Genomic DNA, 24,618 nt, shown 5'->3' with positions numbered 1-24,618 from the left:
TCATCTTGAGAGCATTTGATATTTGCTTTTGATTACTAATGTGTGTTTTGTAGGTTGAAGTTGATTCAATTGGGATTGACTTGTGGCTTTTGCCTTTGCCTATATTGACCGTCTGTTGCATTAACTGTTGGTTGATTGTCTGTATAGCATACTGATTTGTTTGATGTTTCCACAGGAACATTTAGTTGCTATAGTTCATTGAGAACTTGCTTCTGCTTTTCTTGATAGCTTAAGCATTGAGGTATAGCATCTCTTCTTCATGTAGTCTGGAAGACCTGGTCTGTTACTTGGCCAGGCACCTGTCTGAAGTCCTCCTTAAGAGGCAATGTTTGTGATTGTTTACCTTTGTCCCCAAGCAGGAAAAGACCTCATATGAGGCAATTGGTAGATAGAAGAGATGTGTAATCCATCTCCTACTATTCTGTGTGTCTTCCCTTTGCTCACATTACATGTTTGTAGCATTGTGGATCTTACCCAAGATCTATCGAGTCATTAACTTGTGGAGAGAGTTCCAACTTTCTGAACTCCCACACCTTCTGATATTCAATGCTCTCCCTGGCCAGGGATAAGAGCAATGAGGCACACCCCTCATATCCTTTCATCTGCTTCACCTTAACTCTCAATGTTAAGGTTAAGAGCAACACTTACCCTATTCCAGTTGACTTTAAAGTCTAACCCTTGCTTGAGCCTAATTGCTTGGTTATAGTGTGTGCTAAATGACTTTGTTTGATTGATTGCTTGGTTCATTTGTACATGTTTGCTTGGTTGCCTTTGTGCATTTATCATCATTAATTGTTCATTATTGCATGATCATCATTTCATATCTTTGAGATCCATCTTTGGTTTGCCCATTGAGGACAACTGTAAGTCCATTCATTGGCCATTGTTCCTATGATTTGGAAGGGATTAAGTGTAAGACCATTTCATTTGGCCACTCATGTCCATTGCTTAGTGCTTGTTTGTTTGTTGTATGTGAGGATCCAATTGTAAGACCATGTTGTTGGCTTTTGTATTCCTATGATCATCATTTGGAGATTAGAGTAAGTCCAGATAGATTGGCATCTGACATCCACATTTTGTTTTACTTTTAGGAGATTAGAATAAGTCCATATATTAGCATCTGATATCCAGGTTTTGTTTTGTTTTAGGAGGTTGGAATAAGTCCATTTATTGGCATCTGACATCCTGTTTGTTTTAGGAGACTGGTGTAAATCCATCTATTGGTATCCGGTATCCACCTTTGTTTGTGAGATTGGTATAAGCCCAGCAATTGGCCTCCGATATCACCTTGCTTTTGTTTGTTATTGTTTTGTTGCCTATTCCTAAGGACACACTTGAATCATCTTCTATATGATCTCAAGAGGTGAACCTTTCTGAGAAGTCTTACACTCCATTCTCCATACCCTCTTTGTCCTAAACCTTTTCACATTGTTGCTTTCAAAACTTTGACTTGTTGTGCAAACATCTTCATGTCTTTTCAAATTAGAAACCTGGACCCTAAGTTCTTGACTTTTCAAACTCCATTTCATAACACTTTTTTGAATCAATCCTAATCATACCTTGACCATATTTTGTGAATACTCATAATCAATTAACTTCACCCATTCAATTGTTTTGCGGCTTCGTCCATTGTTGATATGTTTTCATACATTAGCCATAGGTTTCAATTACCATAGTGGTTGATGTAAATCTTACCTTATCCTTAGTGAGTTGATTGTAAGACTTCCGTACTGAAAACAGGGTTAACCCCTCTAGTACGTCGAAGCCGTCCTCGAATGGTGGATTGTTGATTCAGGTTGAGTTTTCTCCCATTGGTAATGAAAAGCCTTAGCGCTTATGTTTTAAAATGAACCCACTGATATTTTGGAAATCTTTTAGCCGAACTACGGCGTTTTGATCCTTACCTTTGATGGAAGGTACGTAGGCAACAGGTTCATCCGTTCAAACACAAAAATAATAAAAATTGTATATTGTTTTCTCATCATCCCAATCATGTTTGCACAATATGTCATAAACAAATAAACTTTTTATACAACAAGTGTGAAAAGGGCTCCCTAGGAGTACCTAGGACGTTTTGGGTGCCTAACACCTTCCCATTGCGTAATTTACCCCTTACCCAGACTCTCTGATCTTTTTATTAGTTTTCTACGTGTAAAACTTCTTAGGCTTTTGTTCGCTTTTTAGCCATTCCTTAGGATAAATAAAAGTGCGGTGGCGACTCGATTCTTTGTATGCCTTGCTTTTGATTTAGTCAATAAATCATAAAGTGACGAATACACCGCTACAGGAAAGTGGCGACTCCACTGGGGATTATCACAGACCTTCCCTGGTGGTATTGCCTACTTTTCACCCTTGTTGTGTGATATTGGTTTATGTGTTATTTGACATATTTTTGTACAATTTGGGATAACTGGATTGATTGTAATGTTTGAATTGCTTGATATACAATTGCTGCTTGCTTTGGTGATCTCTGTGAGATGAGTTCTATACCCGAACTCGAGTGCACTCTAGGATAGGAGAATGGCGTAGTCTTGTCGACTGGTGTGGAGTATTCCTTAGCCAGTTGACTTGCGAGTCCATTCACTTGGTGGAGGTCATGTTGGATTAATAATGTCACACAAGTTATTTGTGGTTAGGCATTATTCTTTCAATCATGTGCCTTAGAAGCCAAGGACCTTAGTTTACCAAGCCCATCTTGGCCTATTTTTAGGACGTAGTGCGGAGGTCGTTCAGATGTCAAATATGATGCGATTGTTACGCGATACTACACTCATAAGAGTCTCTCTTGAGAATATTTTTGGAATACGAGTATTCGTTCCTCCGATAATATCCGAGAGATGGGACGATGATTATGGGAACCTCTGATAGAACATGTTCGGCAGGTTTAAACCCTAGTACATTCCCTTTGGGTGGTTCTTAACCGAGACTCCATGCTCGTGACTCTCAGCAAACCCGTGATTCATGGTTGAGTCGTTCAGACAACCTTAATATCAATGGAACTTGGGCGTTGATAATGTGTAAACCATAATCCGCCAAAATGGATGATTGATATTAAGGATGATTGAGCCGGTTCATGTACCGTTAATATCAATGGAACTTGGGTGTTGATAAGGTGAAAACCTAAATCCACCAAAATGGATGATTGATATTAGGGATACAATGAGCTTTCCCATGACCTTTGTCTGGTGTGACTTGCTTGATCCTTGAGTGTGATTGTTGCATTCATGCATTCATGCATTCATCTGCATCCATATCATCAGATAAAAAGAAAATTTTCAAGGAACTCAAAGGAGTTTATTTGCAAAATTTTCAAAACATAGAAAAAACCGCAAAATTGTTTTACTTGATATATCTGATGAGATATTCTCATATACGATCAAAATTTTAATATTTCAAAGTTTGCAAATAAAACCCTCGAGTTCCTTTGAAGTAAAAACCAAGCATATGCACAAACACTTCATGCATCATTTGCATAAGCGGGTGTTTTGTTCCGGTCTCCCGTCCTGTGGTCTGACCCTGCGATCTTCATTTATTTTGGAGACGCACTTCGCCGGTACTACACTGAGTTATCTCTGCCAGATTGACGGGTCATCTTGAGCTAGGGAATTGTGAACTCAAAGAGGAATTTGCCAGACTAGGTGTTGTTGATGGATTTATTCCTGGTTAGCCACTTGTCTTCTTTCTCGTATATTGACGCTGAGGATGAAGTTGGAACGCCGTTCCAAGCTTTATCTATTGATGAACCAATTGAGAATAAGTCTCCTTCATTTTATTCCTACAAAGATGCGAAGCTGACCATTGAATGTGGTGCAGTTGCTGGTTTAGGAAAGGTGATCGAGCTTGAAGACAATAGATCCCGGGCTGGCATTGGCTACTGTTCTGGGACATATAATGAGCAAGGTTTATTCAAGAGTGGAGGTTTCATCCATGCTGATCAACCTGAAGAAGTTGCTGCTATCTTGGAAGAGGATGTAGAGGATCTGAACAATTTATTCATTCCTGGTGGTGTCTGCCACAATTGGGTCGATGTAGATGTTGCTACGGTCATCCATAGATCAGAGTAATTGTTCACTTTGTTTAAAACCCTTCTCCCATGCCAAAAGGAGAAGTGATGACATTGTTGGCAGCATTTAATACAATGATATTTCATTCAATTAATGCATTGTTAATCATTTGTTTTTCCATTTGTTTTCACTTTTTGCTTTCTGCATGAAATCAGTGATCACAAAAAACCCATAAAAACAAGAATAAAAGCAATCATTTTTCATCTGCATAATGATTTGCTTGTTTAAATTCTAAAGTTTTTTATTAACCAAAATCATTATGCAGGTTGATTCTAAAACCCATTGAACATAATGATCCAACGCCATCTCCCAATTTTGAATTACCTGTATTCGAGGCAGAGGAAGATGATGTTGAAGGGATTCCTGATGAGATTACCCGTCTCCTTGAGCACGAGAAGAAGATCATTCAGCCGCACCTTGAAGATCTGGAAACAGTCAACTTGGGGTCTGAGGATTGTGTTCGTATGGTGAAGATTGGGGCACTCCTTGAAGAGTCTGTCAAGAAGAGATTGATTGAATTGCTACGAGAATATTCCGACATCTTCGCTTGGTCATATGACGACATGCCGGATTAGATACAGATATTGTGCAACATTTCCTGCCTTTGAAGCCTAAGTGCGTGCCTGTGAAGCAGAAGCTCAGAAGAACTCATCCAGATATGGCAGTGAAGATCAAAGAGGAAGTTCAGAAGCAAATTGATGCGGGGTTTCTGGTGACTTCTACATATCCACAATGGGTGGCCAATATTGTGCCTGTTCCTAAGAAGGACGGAAAAGTCCGTATGTGTGTTGATTACAGAGATTTAAATAAAGCTAGTCCAAAAGATGATTTTCCTCTACCACACATTGATATGTTGGTAGACAATACAACTAAATTCAAAGTCTTTTCCTTTATGGACGGATTTTCCGGATATAATCAAATCAAGATGGCACCCGAAGATATGGAGAAGACAACATTCATCACACCTTGGGGAACATTCTGTTATCGAGTGATGCCCTTCGGTTTGAAGAACGCCGGAGCCACGTATCAACGTGCTATGACTACCTTGTTTCATGATATGATGCACAAGGAGATAGAGGTCTATGTTGATGATATGATTGCTAAGTCCCGAACGGAAATTGAACATGTTGAGCATTTGGTGAAGCTTTTTCAGCGTTTGAGGAAGTTTAGACTTCGTCTGAATCCGAACAAATGTACATTTGGAGTCCGTTCTGGCAAGTTGTTGGGTTTCGTTGCCAGCGAGAGAGGTATTGAAGTTGATCCTGCAGAGGTCAAAGCAATACAAGAGATGCCTGCACCCAAAACTGAGAAGCAAGTCCGAGGTTTTCTTGGCCTCTTGAACTATATTTCCAGATTTATATCCCACATGACTGCCACATGTGCGCCGATATTCAAGCTCCTCCGGAAAGATCAATCTCATGATTGGACCGAGGATCTGTATGAACCTCCGATCTTGTCTCCTCCTGTGGAAGGAAGACCTCTGATTATGTATTTGACTGTGCTTGAAGACTCGATGGGTTGTGTACTCGGTCAACAAGACGAATCAGGGAAGAAAGAATCTGCTATCTACTACCTCAGTAAGAAGTTTACTGATTGTGAGTCTCGGTACTCTATGCTTGAGAAGACGTGTTGTGCTTTAGCTTGGGCTGCTAAGCGTTTGCGCCAGTACATGATAAATCATACAACTTGGTTGATATCCAGAATGGATCCAATTAAATATATCTTCGAGAAGCCTGCTTTAACTGGGAGGATTGCCCGTTGGCAGATGTTGTTATCTGAGTATGATATCGAGTATCGAGCTCAGAAAGCTATCAAAGGTAGTATCTTGGCTGACCATCTAGCGCACCAGCCGATTGAAGATCATCACTCTGTTCAGTATGACTTCCCTGATGAGGAGATTCTGTATTTGAAAATGAAAGATTGCGATGAGCCTACACTTGATGAAGGTCCGGAACCTGGTTCCAGATGGACGATGGTGTTTGACGGCGCTGTAAATCAGTATGGAAATGGTATTGGGGCAGTAATCATTACTCCTCATGGCACGCATATTCCGCTTACAGCAAGGCTAACTTTCAAATGCACGAATAATATGGCTGAGTATGAGGCCTGTATTATGGGACTTGAAGAATGTATTGATTTGAGAATCAAGCATCTTGATGTGTATGGTGATTCGACCCTAGTTGTTAATCAGATTAAGGGTGAATGGGAGACGAATCAGCCGAGTCTCATTCCATACAGAGATTATGCAAGAAGGATTTCAACGTTCTTTACAGAAGTTGACTTTCATCATATTCCTCGAGAGGATAATCGGATGGCAGATGCTCTTGCTACGCTTGCTTCCATGATTGTTGTGAAGTATTGGAATGAAGTTCCTAATATTGCCGTGATGCGCTTGGATAGACCAGCTCACGTATTTGCAGTGGAAGAAGTGCAAGATGACAAGCCTTGGTATTTTGATATCAAGAATTTCCTCCAGAACCAGGTCTACCCGCCTGGGGCATCTGTGAAAGATAGGAAAACTTTGAGAAGGTTGTCAGGCAGTTTCTACTTCAGTGGTGAAGTGTTGTATAAGAGAAATTTTGACATGGTTTTGCTCAGATGCGTGGATAGACACGAAGCAAACCTGTTGATGACTGAGGTCCATGAGGGTTCATTTGGTACTCATTCCAATGGACATGCCATGGCTAGGAAGATGTTGAGAGCAGGCTACTATTGGCTGACAATGGAGTCTGACTGCTGCAAATATGTGAAGAAATGCCACAAGTGTCAGATTTATGCGGATAAGATTCATATTCCTCCGACACTTCTGAATGTGATTTCATCACCATGGCCTTTCTCTATGTGGGGAATCGACATGATCGTCATGATTGAACCGAAAGCGTCCAATGGGCACAGGTTTATTCTCGTAGCAATCGATTACTTCACCAAATGCGTTGAGGCCGCTTCGTATGCGAATGTGACCAGACAGGTGGTTGTGAAGTTTATCAAGAACCAGCTTATTTGCCGTTATGGTGTGCCAGAGAGGATCATTACTGATAATGGATCTAATCTGAATAACAAGATGATGGAAGATTTGTGCGCTGAGTTCAAGATTGCACACCATAACTCTTCTCCCTACAGACCTAAGATGAATGGGGTCGTTGAAGCTTCTAATAAGAATATCAATAAGATTATCCAGAAGATGACGGTTACGTACAAAGATTGGCATGAGATGCTGCCGTTTGCTTTGCATGGCTATCGTACATTTGTCCGCACTTCAACAGGGGCAACCCCTTTTTCTCTTGTTTACGGCATGGAGGTTGTGCTCCCAGTAGAGGTGGAGATCCCATCAATGCGAGTCGTGATGGAAGCCAAGTTGACTGATGCTGAATGGATTCAGAGTCGTTATGACCAATTGAATTTGATTGAAGAGAAGCGATTGACTGCCATGTGCCATGGTCAGTTGTATCAGCAGAGGATGAAGAAAGCATTCGATAAGAAGGTCAAACCTCGTGTGTTCCGAGAAGGTGACCTCGTGCTCAAGAAAGTCTTGTCTTTCGTGCCCGATTCCAGGGGCAAGTGGACTCCGAACTACGAGGGTCCATATGTTGTTAAGAGAGCCTTTTCAGGCGGTGCTTTGATGCTTACAACAATGGATGGGGAAGATTTCACTCGTCCTGTGAATTCAGATGCAGTCAAGAAATACTTTGCCTAAAAAAAAAGTATATGCAAATCAAAAACAGAATAGCTCGCTAAGTTGAAAACCTGAAAGGGCGGCTTAGGCAAAAATGAGCATCTCGGTGGAGAACCCGCAAGGGTGATCCAGGCAAAAGTTAGAGACTTGAAAAAACAGAGTATTTGCATCCCGCTAGATTGAGTACCTCACCCTGGGGCAATCTAGGCAAAAATTAGGGATATGGCAAGTAACTGCATCCTGACAAGACTTTCTGTTCCGCAGCCGTCTTTTCGTCAGAGATTCTCGATTCGTCGTCGACTGAAGCTTCGAATACATCGAGATTCAAATTGGTAGAGAAAGGATCATTATGTTCAATGTAGCCCTCTTCCAATATATATCACTGATTTCAAATTTGTACAGATCTATGGAGTCTTGCCATTTGCAGGCTATCAATTCCATCAAATCAATTTGAGCTTTTTATTCAATTATTTGCACTCTTATTTGTTTCAATTCAACAAATGTTTTGCATGTTTTAATTGATAAAATGTCATTATTTTAAAACAAATAAATTTTTTTCAAAATTTGTTGTTTTAAACAAAGTGAACATTCACGATGACAAAAGGATACTTAAGAATTTCTCAGTGCTCTCCCGAGGGTGGCATGATTGCCAACAGGTAGTGGGGTCTGTGATATATCCCCAGAGCAGAGTGTCGTGGAAGACTTTGTTTGCTCCAACAGTACCCTCTTCCCCGGCCACGTTGCCAGCGAAGTTGCTATATCTCCCCATCAGTGCGCTTATTCCTTCAGCAGGGCAGTGATTGTGTTTCTCCTCAGCAGTTTGGGTGTTCTCAGAAGGTGTAGTATTTGGTGGTTGATCCCCAGCTCTCCTCCATATTTCCCAGTGGGTCCCGCAGTGGATTTTCCCAGTGGATCTTCCTGTAAATTTGTGGTTTGGTGGATCGTGTATATGCAAAATCCCCAATAGAATGGGTATTCCTCAACAGAGTCAGGATTGCATCTGAGTATTCCCCTCAGAATCTCCGCCAGAGTTGGAAACCTCTGTTTTCCCCGGTAGGATTGGTTGGTAATCTATCATACATAGATTTGGTTGATCTGCTATTGCTTTTGATCCCCAGTAGAGTGGCTTGTTGCAAAATATACTTGTGTGATCTTTTCTTCCTCCTCAGTGGGTTGTTCCCCAATGGAATGGATATTTGTGTTCTCCCAAGGTAGAGTTGCTTGTGCAGCCAAATTCTATGTGGATGATCTGTTCTCCCTCAGTGGGTTGTTCCCCAGTGGAGTTATGTAAAGTTGCTTTCATAACAGTGAGCTCTTGTTCCCCTGCATGTTTTGGGATTTATCCCATTCCCCAACAAATTTGTCTTTGTGGCTGTTTATGCCTGTTGTGACTTTCTGTACTCCAGTTGGGATGTTTGTTGATCCATCACTCAGAGATTTTGTGATATCTCCGATCTTTAGCCTCCCCGCAGATCTTTTGCTTTTCAACTTGAAGATCTCCAGAAGATTGGCTTTCCAGTTGGACCTCCTTGGTTCTCCCTGGAAGTATAGTACCGGACATTTGATTCCTGGGACCTGTTTGTGTTAGAATTGTCTGTTTTGTCTGCATTCATCAAACATAAATCATGCATATTCATGCATACTCATAAACATTCAGATATTCATGTTGCATTTTTTTCCATATATCTTTTGTTTGTTGTTTCCTGCTATGGTGATATAGATCTCCTTTATAGATCTCCCAAAGCAAATGTCGGGTGTTTAATCTCTCAAAATAGAGTCAGCCCTTTAGCAGAAAGTGTCTATCCTTTCCTGCCATTTCCCCACTGAGATACATCCTCGTGGATGACGGTTGTTTCCGTTCCCTCCCAACGCACATTGGGACGGGTTTGCCCTTTTGAGTTATATCCTCATTAGGACAAGTCTTGATTCAGTCCGCCTTTTTGGTTCGATCCTAAATTGGCCTTTTTCAATTGTTTCTTGCGCTTCACTGTGGCATAAATGAATAGTTGCTTACAAACCGGCGCTCATTCATCTTATCCTCAGTGGAATGTTTGCCTTCCGCCTACAAACCAGCGGTCGTAAGTCCTATCTTTGTGAGTTTCTACCTACGAACCGGTAGTTATAAACCCTATTTTCTCCCCTAGCGGAGTTAACTTTGTTGTTCATCCCAACCGATGACAGTTACTCTTCTGCGGTTTTCCGCCTAGTTTTGTTTCTGGTAGATGTAATCCCCTGTTTGTGGTTATCTTCATCTAGTGTTCGATGTTGATTTTTCCTTCGCTTGGATAAGTCGCTTGAATAAGCACTTATATCCCCAGCAAGTCTTTTGTGGATAATTGCCGTATGCTAGCAATTTTATCCCCAGCGGGTCCCTTCACCGTTTGTCAGTGATTGTGTTCCCTGGATCATTGATTTTCGTCAATGTATCCCCGGCGAGTCTTCTTTCATTTACCGTCTTGTTGGTAATGTTGTGACTCCTTGTTGATTGGTCATCAATATATACCTAGTTCGGTATCCCGATGCCTTTCGTTTTCGGATTTTTATCCTATAAACAACCTACAACCCGGTTCAGGATAATCTTCCTCTCGAGGTTATTATTCACGTTATGACGGTAATGAATAATATATCTCATTCACTCTTCGGTCGAAGCCTTTCGTGTTTCCCCAGTCGAGTAAGATTCGTATTCCTTGTGGAATCGAATATCCATCATATAAACAGGATTGTTGTTCTAGCTTTCTTCAGGGTGATGAGTGTTTTGGAACACAAACCAATTCACGTTTTCGAATTTTATCCTATAAACAACCTACAACCTGGTTCAGGATAATTTTCCATGCGAGTATATTATCTACGTTTTGACGGCTATAGATAATATCTCTCATGCACTCTTTTGTCGGATCCTTTGTTTGTTTCCCCAACTGAGTAAGATTTGCATTCTTTACAGAATCAAATATCCATCCTATAAACAAGTCTTCTTTTCTAGCTTTCTTCAGGATGATGAGTGTTTTGGAACACACACCAATTCACGCCTTGGTCGGTCACCTGTTACATACCTACAACCCGGTATCCTTGGTGTTCCTTCCTGTCTGCTCCCTATTATGACCTTGGTCCCCTGTGGAGTCAGATTTTCCTGAGTTGATGTACCTTTTTAGGTCTTTCTCAGATATTTGGTTGATTGATATCTCTCACCCTTATACAGGTCTTAGATATTCATTCTTCCTGAGTTTGTTACTCACTAACCGGTAACATCTCATCCTTTGGTTTCCCCTGGAAAGTCTTTTCTAGATTTCCCCAGCGTATTTGTGTTCCTATTCGTGTTGCTCTATTGGTGTTATCCCCAGTACATGCATTTTGTGAGTCAGCTTGAGTCTTTCCAATGGAAGTGTTTTCCTTTGGAATTTCTTTCTCTCCCCAGTTTGAGTCCTTTGCTTCCCCAGTGAGGTCTCCAGTCCAGTCGTGTCTTGTTCACGCTGTGTCAGTTTTGTTTTTCCCTAACTCAGAGTCGTGTCCTGCTCACGCATTCTTTTTTCTTATCCCCTATCAGAGTCCCAATAAGAGTCCCGTTTGAGTCTCTGTTCCTGGTGAGTGAATTACTCCGATGGATCGTCTTTTCTTCTGTGCGAACCCTATCCCCACAGAGTTTGTGTCTTTTGCATGCATACATCTGCATCATGAGGTCTCTTAGGGACCAAAATTTGTCTCATTACTGTTATTTAAGCCCATTCTACCGCGTCAAGATGAAGATTTCTAAACTTCATTTCTCCGGGTAGAATGACCTTAAATAGGGGCATCTGTAAGACCCCAATTTTTGCCCTAAGATCCCTCATGACATCATATCATATCATATCATTGCCTCAAGGATCATTGTGCACCTTTGCTTCCTTCCTTGTGGGTGGGATATCTTGTGAGTGTGGTTTCTTGATCATCAAGCATGTTTAGCATTTGTATATCATTGCTTTCATTTGATTATTAACCCACAAGTACAAAAATCTTGCCATCTAACCTTGTTACTTGCAGATGAAGCAACATTAGGTCAAAACAGTCAAAGACAGTCATTGAGCCATAGATGGTGGCCATTCTGAGGAATTTGGGCACCATGATCATTCATAAGAGATTCATATGAGTTGTGACATCATTTTGGATCAAGATCTCAAGTGGTAGAGGCTTGAAATTCATCAGAACATGGCTCAGTCAACCGAAACCCTAGCAAAGTCAACTGTGGTCAACTGTGCATAAAATCAGGGACTCGATGGCGGGAAATGGTTTGAGAGGTCTCATTCATGTCCATACAAGTCTCATATAACATGTCAAACATCATCATTGAGGAATTGGAGGTCAGACAAGAAGTTTCCAAAAATAGTAAGTGATCTGTAATTTCAAACTGCCAAAAATGGAAAGGTCTTCTCCTCCAATTTACATCCTCAAGCAAGCTTCAAATCAAATTTTGTCCAACATGAAAGTCGAAGATCTTGCTCTCACCTTTCCAAAAAGTCCAAGAACTTCCATTTCTCATTTGTGGTTGGCAAGTTATGATCAAATCATTGGCAATGGATTTTGAACTTCAAGCTTGGACAACTTTCACACCATTTAGCCAAATTGAGTGGGGTATTTTGCTACAATCTCCATTTGACATGCTCTATCATAATCATTCATTACATTTCATCAAAAATCATCACACAAAAAGTGCATTTTTCAAGTGAATTCATTTTAAATTTTGGTGGGAAAAGGTGATTTTGAAAAATATGCATGATTTTCACTCCAAACCAATTGCATTGGCCTTAAAACAGAAATTGCAACTTGCTTCAAATGAATTTTTACTGTTCCATTGGTCACATATGCATAAGGGCATTTTGGCCAATTTCCATTAACATGTTCATTTCACTAATCCAATCCATTTTGCCTTATCATGTTTAGCTAGTGTGATTAACAGGTGGTATAAAGTGCTAATCATAACAGAATTCTGCAAGAACACATCACAATTTCAGATCTGAAACTTTTCATCTCAATTTCTCTCAAATTCTCTCAAACTTTTTTCAACTTTTTTCATCAAATTTCTTGATTCCTTTTGCTTGCTTCTTGTTCTAATCATCATTTGCAGGCATGGTGAAAATCTGTTGAAGCAAAATCGTGGATAATTCATGCTGAATCTTGACTATAGAACTTTGAGCATTCACATGGAAGTTGGAGATTTCATCGGGTTTGAGCATTGTTGAGCTATTCTGCAGCATCCATTCATCTTCCCAATCATTGTAGAGCACCTGTTTTGCATTGCCAGGCTTTGAATCCAACGATTTCAACTCTGCATCTCCAACAAGGTTAGAATTCGAGTCTTCCAATTCTTGAAATAATGATATGCATTGTGTAGATCTTGGCATGTAGGTCACACTGAGCTTTGAATCCATTGATTTCATGCAATATTAAGTTAGTTATGCTGTTTTGAACTTTGACATGTAAATCTTCTTTTGCTCGATCCGGTTGACATGATTAGAATTAGGAGAAATCATTGATGAATTGTTGATGTGTGAAGTGAGAAGATTCGATTGATATATGGCTGGTAGATTTCTGTGCATGTTGGATCATGTTGATGATGAACACGATGAGTTTGTGAAGAACACCTAGGGTTTGCGTTCCAGATCGTGTTTTGATCTTTCCTGGCCAAGTCTGCATGCATTTTTCTATTTCTCACTCATGTGTTGGTCTACTTGTCGCTTGATGATTGGCTGCGTTTCCTTTTAATGAAACGCAACGTTTTACCATGGCGCCAGATTTCAAAAAGTTCTGCTTAATTACAAGTTTGCCATTCGTTCATTTAAATTCATTTTGTTTTCAAATTTTTATTTCATTTTGATTAGCAACTTCAGAAAATCATAAGTCATTCATCCTTAATCTAAATTGAATGGGAGTTTTTGCATTGGTCTCCATTTTTCCTCTAGTTTTTTACTAGCATGATAGAAAAAGTTGTGCACGGTCTGTTTTTATTTTGGTCTAATGGTTTTGTTCATGTATGCTTTTTGCCTATGCTTTGCCATTTTGATTGTGAAATCATGATGCTTGATCCTATGGAGCTGAAATTTTACATGCATAATCTAGACACTTTGATGGATCTTTTGGTATAGAGTTTGTGATTTTTGCCTTCCTGGATTGTGAGATATGAGCTGATCATTGGAGGTGTGACAATGTATGTCACACCATTTCTTGTCTATCTTGTTGATTTTATTTGCCATGCCATTAATTTGCCAATTGCTCTGAATTTTTGCATGTTGATACTTCTGGATGTCTAGTTTGAGCATGATTTTTTGTAGAATTTTGGAATGCATTTTAAATTTGTTTGAGAATTTCTCCCCTGTTTGACCAATTGTGGACTTTTTGTGAGTCATGATTTTATTTGATTTGTGAAATTCTTGAGGTTTCATGGATGGACTTGAAATTTTACACATGTATTCTAGACATCTTGAAGTTTGTCATGGCTTTGATTTGGTTCATTTATCTTATGCCAATTCTGTTTTATGCTTTGCCTCATGAAATGATATTGATTGATGATATGAATGTGAGACCACTTGGACTTTGTTCTTATTTGATTAATCTTGATTTTGGTCAATTTTCATGTTCTGTTTTAAATTTTTTCCTCATCTTGGACCCTAGGCTTTAGCCTAAGGGTTTACCTCTCATGTTTGAAGCTTTGTTTCAGGTTGCACATACAAGTTACACAATTGATGATGCCTCATCTTGAGAGCATTTGATATTTGCTTTTGATTACTAATGTGTGTTTTGTAGGTTGAAGTTGATTCAATTGGGATTGACTTGTGGCTTTTGCCTTTGCCTATATTGGTCGTCTGTTGCATTAACTGTTGGTTGATTGTCTGTATAGCATACTGATTTGTTTGATGTTTCCACAGGAACATTTAGTTGCTATAGTTCATTGAGAACTTGCTTCTGCTTTGCTTGATAGCTTAAGAATTGAGGTATAGCATCTCTTCTTCATGTAGTCTGGAAGACCTGGTCTGTTACTTGGCCAGGCACCTGTCTGAAGTCCTCCTTAAGAGGCAATGTTTGTGATTGTTTACCTTTGTCCCCAAGCAGGAAAAGACCTCATATGAGGCAATTGGTAGATAGAAGAGATGTGTAATCCATCTCCTACTATTCTGTGTGTCTTCCCTTTGCTCACATTACATGTTTGTAGCATTGTGGATCTTACCCAAGATCTATCGAGTCATTAACTTGTGGAGAGAGTTCCAACTTTCTGAACTCCCACACCTTCTGATATTCAATGCTCTCCCTGGCCAGGGATAAGAGCAATGAGGCACACCCCTCATATCCTTTCATCTGCTTCACCTTAACTCTCAATGTTAAGGTTAAGAGCAACACTTACCCTATTCCAGTTGACTTTAAAGTCTAACCCTTGCTTGAGCCTAATTGCTTGGTTATAGTGTGTGCTAAATGACTTTGTTTGATTGATTGCTTGGTTCATTTGTACATGTTTGCTTGGTTGCCTTTGTGCATTTATCATCATTAATTGTTTATTATTGCATGATCATCATTTCATATCTTTGAGATCCATCTTTGGTTTGCCCATTGAGGACAACTGTAAGTCCATTCATTGGCCATTGTTCCTATGATTTGGAAGGGATTAAGTGTAAGACCATTTCATTTGGCCACTCATGTCCATTGCTTAGTGCTTGTTTGTTTGTTGTATGTGAGGATCCAATTGTAAGACCATGTTGTTGGCTTTTGTATTCCTATGATCATCATTTGGAGATTAGAGTAAGTCCAGATAGATTGGCATCTGACATCCACATTTTGTTTTACTTTTAGGAGATTAGAATAAGTCCATATATTGGCATCTGATATCCAGGTTTTGTTTTGTTTTAGGAGGTTGGAATAAGTCCATTTATTGGCATCTGACATCCCTGTTTGTTTTAGGAGACTGGTGTAAATCCATCTATTGGTATCCGGTATCCACCTTTGTTTGTGAGATTGGTATAAGCCCAGCAATTGGCCTCCGGTATCACCTTGCTTTTGTTTGTTATTGTTTTTGTTGCCTATTCCTAAGGACACACTTGAATCATCTTCTATATGATCTCAAGAGGTGAACCTTTCTGAGAAGTCTTACACTCCATTCTCCATACCCTCTTTGTCCTAAACCTTTTCACATTGTTGCTTTCAAAACTTTGACTTGTTGTGCAAACATCATCATGTCTTTTCAAATTAGAAACCTGGACCCTAAGTTCTTGACTTTTCAAACTCCATTTCATAACACTTCTTTGAATCAATCTTAATCATACCTTGACCATATTTTGTGAATACTCATAATCAATTAACTTCACCCATTCAATTGTTTTGCGGCTTCGTCCATTGTTGATATGTTTTCATACATTAGCCATAGGTTTCAATTACCATAGTGGTTGATGTAAATCTTACCTTATCCTTAGTGAGTTGATTGTAAGACTTCCGTACTGAAAACAGGGTTAACCCCTCTAGTACGTCGAAGCCGTCCTCGCATGGTGGATTGTTGATTCAGGTTGAGTTTTCTCCCATTGGTAATGAAAAGCCTTAGCGCTTATGTTTTAAAATGAACCCACTGATATTTTGGAAATCGTTTAGCCGAACTACGGCGTTTTGATCCTTACCTTTGATAGAAGGTATGTAGGCAACGGGTTCATCCGTTCAAACACAAAAATAATAAAAATTGTATATTCTTTTCTCATCATCCCAATCATGTTTGCACAATATGTCATAAACAAATAAACTTTTTATACAACAAGTGTGAAAAGGGCTCCCTAGGAGTACCTAGGACGTTTTGGGTGCCTAACACCTTCCCATTGCGTAATTTACCCCTTACCCAGACTCTCTGATCTTTTTATTAGTTTTCTACATGTAAAACTTCTTAGGCTTTTGTTCGCTTTTTAGCCATTCCTTAGGATAAATAAAAGTGCGGTGGCGACTCGATTCTTTGTATGCCTTGCTTTTGATTTAGTCAATAAATCATAAAGTGACGAATACACCGCTACAGGAAAGTGGCGACTCCACTGGGGATTATCACAGACCTTCCCTGGTGGTATTGCCTACTTTTCACCCTTGTTGTGTGATATTGGTTTATGTGTTATTTGACATATTTTTGTACAATTTGGGATAACTGTATTGATTGTAATGTTTGAATTGCTTGATATACAATTGCTGCTTGCTTTGGTGATCTCTGTGAGATGAGTTCTATACCCGAACTCGAGTGCACTCTAGGATAGGAGAATGGTGTAGTCTTGTCGACTGGTGTGGAATATTCCTTAGCCAGTTGACTTGCGAGTCCATTCACTTGGTGGAGGTCATGTTGGATTAATAATGTCACACAAGTTATTTGTGGTTAGGCATTATTCTTTCAATCATGTGCCTTAGAAGCCAAGGACCTTAGTTTACCAAGCCCATCTTGGCCTATTTTTAGGACGTAGTGCGGAGGTCGTTCAGATGTCAAATATGATGCGATTGTTACGCGATACTACACTCATAAGAGTCTCTCTTGAGAATATTTTTGGAATACGAGTATTCGTTCCTCCGATAATATCCGAGAGATGGGACGATGATTATGGGAACCTCTGATAGAACATGTTCGGCAGGTTTAAACCCTAGTACATTCCCTTTGGGTGGTTCTTAACCGAGACTCCATGCTCGTGACTCTCAGCAAACCCGTGATTCATGGTTGAGTCGTTCAGACAACCTTAATATCAATGGAACTTGGGCGTTGATAAGGTGTAAACCATAATCCGCCAAAATGGATGATTGATATTAAGGATGATTGAGCCGGTTCATGTACCGTTAATATCAATGGAACTTGGGTGTTGATAAGGTGAAAACCTAAATCCACCAAAATGGATGATTGATATTAGGGATACAATGAGCTTTCCCATGACCTTTGTCTGGTGTGACTTGCTTGATCCTTGAGTGTGATTGTTGCATTCATGCATTCATGCATTCATCTGCATCCATATCATCAGATAAAAAGAAAATTTTCAAGGAACTCAAAGGAGTTTATTTGCAAAATTTTCAAAACATGGAAAAAACCGCAAAATTTTTTTACCTGATATATCTGATGAGATATTCTCATATACGATCAAAATGTTAATATTTCAAAGTTTGCAAATAAAACCCTCGAGTTCCTTTGAAGTAAAAACCAAGCATATGCACAAACACTTCATGCATCATTTGCATAAGCGGGTGTTTTGTTCCGGTCTCCCGTCCTGTGGTCTGACCCTGCGATCTTCATTTATTTTGGAGACGCACTTCACCGGTACTACACTGAGTTATCTCTGCCAGATTGACGGGTCATCTTGAGCTAGGGAATTGTGAACTCAAAGAGGAATTTGCCAGACTAGGTGCTGTTGATGGATTTATTCCTGGTTAGCCACTTGTCTTCTTTCTCGTATATTGACGCTGAGGATGAAGTTGGAACGCCGTTCCAAGCTTTATCTATTGATGAACCAATTGAGAATAAGTCTCCTTCATTTTATTCCTACAAAGATGCGAAGCTGACCATTGAATGTGGTGCAGTTGCTGGTTTAGGGAAGGTGATCGAGCTTGAAGACAATAGATCCCGGGCTGGCATTGGCTACTGTTCTGGGACATATAATGAGCAAGGTTTATTCAAGAGTGGAGGTTTCATCCATGCTGATCAACCTGAAGAAGTTGCTGCTATCTTGGAAGAGGATGCAGAGGATCTGAACAATTTATTCATTCCTGGTGGTGTCTGCCACAATTGGGTCGCTGTAGATGTTCCTACGGTCATCCATAGATCAGAGTAATTGTTCACTTTGTTTAAAACCCTTCTCCCATGCCAAAAGGAGAAGTGATGACATTGTTGGCAGCATTTAATACAATGATATTTCATTCAATTAATGCATTGTTAAACATTTGTTTTTCCATTTGTTTTCACTTTTTGCTTTCTGCATGAAATCAGTGATCACAAAAAACCCATAAAAACAAGAATAAAAGCAATCATTTTTCATCTGCATAATGATTTGCTTGTTTAAATTCTAAAGTTTTTAATTAACCAAAATCATTATGCAGGTTGATTCTAAAACCCATTGAACATAATGATCCAACGCCATCTCCCAATTTTGAATTCCCTGTATTCGAGGCAGAGGAAGATGATGTTGAAGGGATTTCTGATGAGATTACCCGTCTCCTTGAGCACGAGAAGAAGATCATTCAGTCGCACCTTGAAGATCTGGAAACAGTCAACTTGGGGTCTGAGGATTGTGTTCGTATGGTGAACATTGGGGCACTCCTTGAAGAGTCTGTCAAGAAGAGATTGATTGAATTGCTACGAGAATATTCCGACATCTTCGCTTGGTCATATGACGACATGCCGGATTAGATACAGATATTGTGCAACATTTCCTGCCTTTGAAGCCTGAGTGCGTGCCTGTGAAGCAGAAGCTCAGAAGAACTCATCCAGATATGGCAGTGAAGATCAAAGAGGAAGTTCAGAAGCAAATTGATGCGGGGTTTCTGGTGACTTCTACATATCCTCAATGGGTGGCCAATATTGTGCCTGTTCCTAAGAAGGACGGAAAAGTCCGTATGTGTGTTGATTACAGAGATTTCAATAAAGCTAGTCCAAAAGATGATTTTCCTCTACCACACATTGATATGTTGGTAGACAATACAACTAAATTCAAAGTCTTTTCCTTTATGGACGGATTTTCCGGATATAATCAAATCAAGATGGCACCCGAAGATATGGAGAAGACAACATTCATCACACCTTGGGGAACATTCTGTTATCGAGTGATGCCCTTCGGTTTGAAGAACGCCGGAGCCACGTATCAACGTGCTATGACTACCTTGTTTCATGATATGATGCATAAGGAGATAGAGGTCTATGTTGATGATATGATTGCTAAGTCCCGAACGGAAATTGAACATGTTGAGCATTTGGTGAAGCTTTTTCAGCGTTTGAGGAAGTTTAGACTTCGTCTGAATCCGAACAAATGTACATTTGGAGTCCGTTCTGGCAAGTTGTTGGGTTTCGTTGCCAGCGAGAGAGGTATTGAAGTTGATCCTGCAGAGGTCAAAGCAATACAAGAGATGCCTGCACCCAAAACTGAGAAGCAAGTCCGAGGTTTTCTTGGCCTCTTGAACTATATTTCCAGATTTATATCCCACATGACTGCCACATGTGCGCCGATATTCAAGCTCCTCCGGAAAGATCAATCTCATGATTGGACCGAGGATTGCCAGAATGCTTTCGACAGTATCAAAGAGTATCTGTATGAACCTTCGATCTTGTCTCCTCCTGTGGAAGGAAGACCTCTGATTATGTATTTGACTGTGCTTGAAGACTCGATGGGTTGTGTACTCGGTCAACAAGACGAATCAGGGAAGAAAGAATCTGCTATCTACTACCTCAGTAAGAAGTTTACTGATTGTGAGTCTCGGTACTCTATGCTTGAGAAGACGTGTTGTGCTTTAGCTTGGGCTGCTAAGCGTTTGCGCCAGTACATGATAAATCATACAACTTGGTTGATATCCAGAATGGATCCAATTAAATATATCTTCGAGAAGCCTGCTTTAACTGGGAGGATTGCCCGTTGGCAGATGTTGTTATCTGAGTATGATATCGAGTATCGAGCTCAGAAAGCTATCAAAGGTAGTATCTTGGCTGACCATCTAGCGCACCAGCCGATTGAAGATCATCAGTCTGTTCAGTATGACTTCCCTGATGAGGAGATTCTGTATTTGAAAATGAAAGATTGCGATGAGCCTACACTTGATGAAGGTCCGGAACCTGGTTCCAGATGGACGATGGTGTTTGACAACGCTGTAAATCAGTATGGAAATGGTATTGGGGCAGTAATCATTACTCCTCATGGCACGCATTTTCCGCTTACAGCAAGGCTAACTTTCAAATGCACGAATAATATGGCTGAGTATGAGGCCTGTATTATGGGACTTGAAGAATGTATTGATTTGAGAATCAAGCATCTTGATGTGTATGGTGATTTGGCCCTAGTTGTTAATCAGATTAAGGGTGAATGGGAGACGAATCAGCCGAGTCTCATTCCATACAGAGATTATGCAAGAAGGATTTCAACGTTCTTTACAGAAGTTGACTTTCATCATATTCCTCGAGAGGATAATCGGATGGCAGATGCTCTTGCTACGCTTGCTTCCATGATTGTTGTGAAGTATTGGAATGAAGTTCCTAATATTGTCGTGATGCGCTTGGATAGACCAGCTCACGTATTTGCAGTGGAAGAAGTGCAAGATGACAAGCCTTGGTATTTTGATATCAAGAATTTCTCCAGAACTAGGTCTACCCGCCTGGGGCATCTGTGAAAGATAGGAAAACTTTTAGAAGGTTGTCAGGCAGTTTCTACCTCAGTGGTGAAGTGCTGTATAAGAGAAATTTTGACATGGTTTTGCTCAGATGCGTGGATAGACACGAAGCAAACCTGTTGATGACTGAGGTCCATGATGGTTCATTTGGTACTCATTCCAATGGACATGCCATGGCTAGGAAGATGTTGAGAGCAGGCTACTATTGGCTGACAATGGAGTCTGACTGCTGCAAATATGTGAAGAAATGCCACAAGTGTCAGATTTATGCGGATAAGATTCATATTCCTCCGACACTTCTGAATGTGATTTCATCACCATGGCCTTTCTCTATGTGGGGAATCGACATGATCGTCATGATTGAACCGAAAGCGTCCAATGGGCACAGGTTTATTCTCGTAGCAATCGATTACTTCACCAAATGGGTTGAGGCCGCTTCGTATGCGAATGTGACCAGATAGGTGGTTGTGAAGTTTATCAAGAACCAGCTGATTTGCCGTTATGGTGTGCCAGAGAGGATCATTACTGATAATGGATCTAATCTGAATAACAAGATGATGGAAGATTTGTGCGCTGAGTTCAAGATTGCACACCATAACTCTTCTCCCTACAGACCTAAGATGAATGGGGCCGTTGAAGCTGCTAATAAGAATATCAAGAAGATTATTCAGAAGATGACGGTTACGTACAAAGATTGGCATGAGATGCTGCCGTTTGCTTTGCATGGCTATCGTACATTTGTCCGCACTTCAACAGGGGCAACCCCTTTTTCTCTTGTTTACGGCATGGAGGCTGTGCTCCCAATAGAGGTGGAGATCCCATCAATGCGAGTCGTGATGGAAGCCAAGTTGACTGATGCTGAATGGATTCAGAGTCGTTATGACCAATTGAATTTGATTGAAGAGAAGCGATTGACTGCCATGTGCCATGGTCAGTTGTATCAGCAGAGGATGAAGAAAGCATTCGATAAGAAGGTCAAACCTCGTGTGTTCCGAGAAGGTGACCTCGTGCTCAAGAAAGTCTTGTCTTTCGTGCCCGATTCCAGGGGCAAGTGGACTCCGAACTACGAGGGTCCATATGTTGTTAAGAGAGCCTTTTCAGGCGGTGCTTTGATGCTTACAACAATGGATGGGGAGGATTTCACTCGTCCTGTGAATTCAGATGCAGTCAAGAAATACTTTGCCTAAAAAAAAGTATATGCAAATCAAAAACAGAATAGCTCGCTAAGTTGAAAACCCGAAAGGGCGACTTAGGCAAAAATGAGCATCTCGGTGGAGAACCCGCAAGGGTGATCCAGGCAAAAGTTAGAGACTTGAAAAAACAGAGTATTTGCATCCCGCTAGATTGAGTACCTCACCCTGGGGCAATCTAGGCAAAAATTAGGGATATGGCAAGTAACTGCATCCTGACAAGACTTTCTGTTCCGCAGCCGTCTTTTCGTCAGAGATTCTCGATTCGTCGTCGACTGAAGCTTCGAATACATCGAGATTCAAATTGGTAGAGAAAGGATCATTATGTTCAATGTAGCCCTCTTCCAATATATATCACTGATTTCAAATTTGTCCAGATCTATGGAGTCTTGCCATTTGCAGGCTATCATTCCATCAAATCAATTTGAGCTTTTTATCCAATTATTTGCACTCTTATTTGTTTCAATTCAACAAATGTTTTGCATGTTTTAATTGATAAAATGTCATTATTTTAAAACAAATAAATTTTTTTCAAATTTTGTTGTTTTAAACAAAGTGAACATTCACGATGACAAAAGGATACTTAAGAATTTCTCAGTGCTCTCCCGAGGGTGGCATGATTGCCAACAGGTAAGACATTTGTTCATATTCCTGGCATTGGTTGTATCCTCTTTCTCCTGCTTTGTTGTTAGGGGTTGTTCCCCAAGCAGAGTTTTTGTTGGGGTTGTTCCCCTAAGCAGAGTGTTGTTGAAGACTTCGTTTCCTTCTCCAGCAGTATTCTCCCCCAGCATGGGTGTTTCCCATTTGGAAGCTTCGGTAGTGGGTGGTTTGAGACCCCGGTACCCTATCACTCTCCCCAGTGCAATCGCCAGTGGAGTTGTGGTCTTTCTCCTCAACATGGTTGCTTTCCTGTTGAAGATTCAATGGTTGGTAGATTGATATCCTAGTGCGTTACCGCTTTCCCAGCATTGTCGTATGCAGGATTATTGATATCTTTCCTCAGCACAGTCGATAGTGGGGTCTGTGATATATCCCCAGAGCAGAGTGTCGTGGAAGACTTTGTTTGCTCTAACAATACCCTCTTCCCCGACCACGTTGCCAGCGAAGTTGCTATATCTCCCCATCAGTGTGTTTATTCCTTCAGCAGGGCAGTGATTGTGTTTCTCCTCAGTAGTTGTGGGTGTTCTCAGAAGGTGTAGTATTTGGTGGTTGATCCCCAGCTTTCCTCCATATTTCCCAGTGGATCCCGCAGTGGATTTCCCCAGTGGATCTTCCTGTAAATTTGTGGTTTGGTGGATCGTTTATATGCAAAATCCCCAATAGAATGGGTATTCCTCAACAGAGTCAGGATTGCATCTGAGTATTCCCCTCAGAATCTTCGCCAGAGTTGGAAACCTCTGTTTTCCCCGGTAGGGTTGGTTGGTAATCTATCATACATAGATTTGGTTGATCTCCTGTCGCTTTTGATCCCCAGTAGAGTGGCTTGTTGCAGAATCTACTTGTGTGATCTTTTCTTCCTCCTCAGTGGGTTGTTCCCCAATGGAATGGATATTTGTGTTCTCCCAAGGTAGAGTTGCTTGTGCAGCCAGATTCTATGTGGATGATCTGTTCTCCCTCAGTGGGTTGTTCCCCAGTGGAGTTATGTAAAGTTGCTTTCATAGCAGTGAGCTCTTGTTCCCTTGCATGTTTTGGGATTTATCCCATTCCCCAACAGATTTGTCTTTGTGGCTGTTTATGCCTGTTGTGACTTTCTGTACTCCAGTTGGGATGTTTGTTGATCCATCACTCAGAGATTTTGTGATATCTCCGATCTTTAGCCTCCCCGCAGATCTTTTGCTTTTCAACTTGAAGATCTCCAGCAGATTGGCTTTCCAGTCGGACCTCCTTGGTTCTCCCTGGAAGTATAGTACCAGACATTTGATTCCTGGGACTTGTTTGTGTTAGAATTGTCTGTTTTGTCAGCATTCATCAAACATAAATCACGCATATTCATGCATACTCATAAACATTTAGATATTCATGTTGCATTTTTTGCCATATATCTTTTGTTTGTTGTTTCCTGCTATGGTGATATAGATCTCCTTTATAGATCTCCCAAAGCAAATGTCGGGTGTTTAATCTCTCAAAATAGAGTCAGCCCTTTAGCAGAAAGTGTCTATCCTTTCCTGCCATTTCCCCACTGAGATACATCCTCGTGGATGACGGTTGTTTCCGTTCCCTCCCAACGCACATTGGGACGGGTTTGCCCTTTTGAGTTATATCCTCATTAGGACAAGTCTTGATTCAGTCCTCCTTTTTGGTTCGATCCTAAATTGGCCTTTTTCAACTGTTTCTTGCGCTTCACTGTGGCATAAATGAATAGTTGCTT

This window comes from Lathyrus oleraceus, chromosome 2, assembly GCF_024323335.1.
Source record: "Lathyrus oleraceus cultivar Zhongwan6 chromosome 2, CAAS_Psat_ZW6_1.0, whole genome shotgun sequence".
NCBI classification, from domain to species: domain Eukaryota; kingdom Viridiplantae; phylum Streptophyta; class Magnoliopsida; order Fabales; family Fabaceae; genus Lathyrus; species Lathyrus oleraceus.
This window is presented reverse-complemented; position numbering follows the sequence as displayed.